The following is a 263-nucleotide window of genomic DNA, read 5'->3' as shown; positions in this document are numbered from 1 at the left end:
GAGCGCATGACAGTGAAGGTCGGGGAAGGGGAAGGTGGTGTGCAGGAGAAAAGCGGAGGGGATAAATGAAAAGGAAAACAAACAGAAAAGGATAGCGAAGGGACGATTAAGAAGAAAATCGAGAGAATGTATAAGACAGGTAGAAAAAAAAAGATAAAACCATAGAAAAAAGGAAAAGTGCAAAAGGGAAACGAAAAAAAAAAATCGGAAGAGAGAGAAAAAATAAAACACATAAAAAAAATCATGATTACAAAAGCTAACAA

Source organism: Penaeus monodon, chromosome 20 (assembly GCF_015228065.2).
Source record: "Penaeus monodon isolate SGIC_2016 chromosome 20, NSTDA_Pmon_1, whole genome shotgun sequence".
Classification (NCBI taxonomy): domain Eukaryota; kingdom Metazoa; phylum Arthropoda; class Malacostraca; order Decapoda; family Penaeidae; genus Penaeus; species Penaeus monodon.
The sequence above is the reverse complement of the archived record's forward strand: the minus strand, read 5'-3'. Positions refer to the sequence as shown.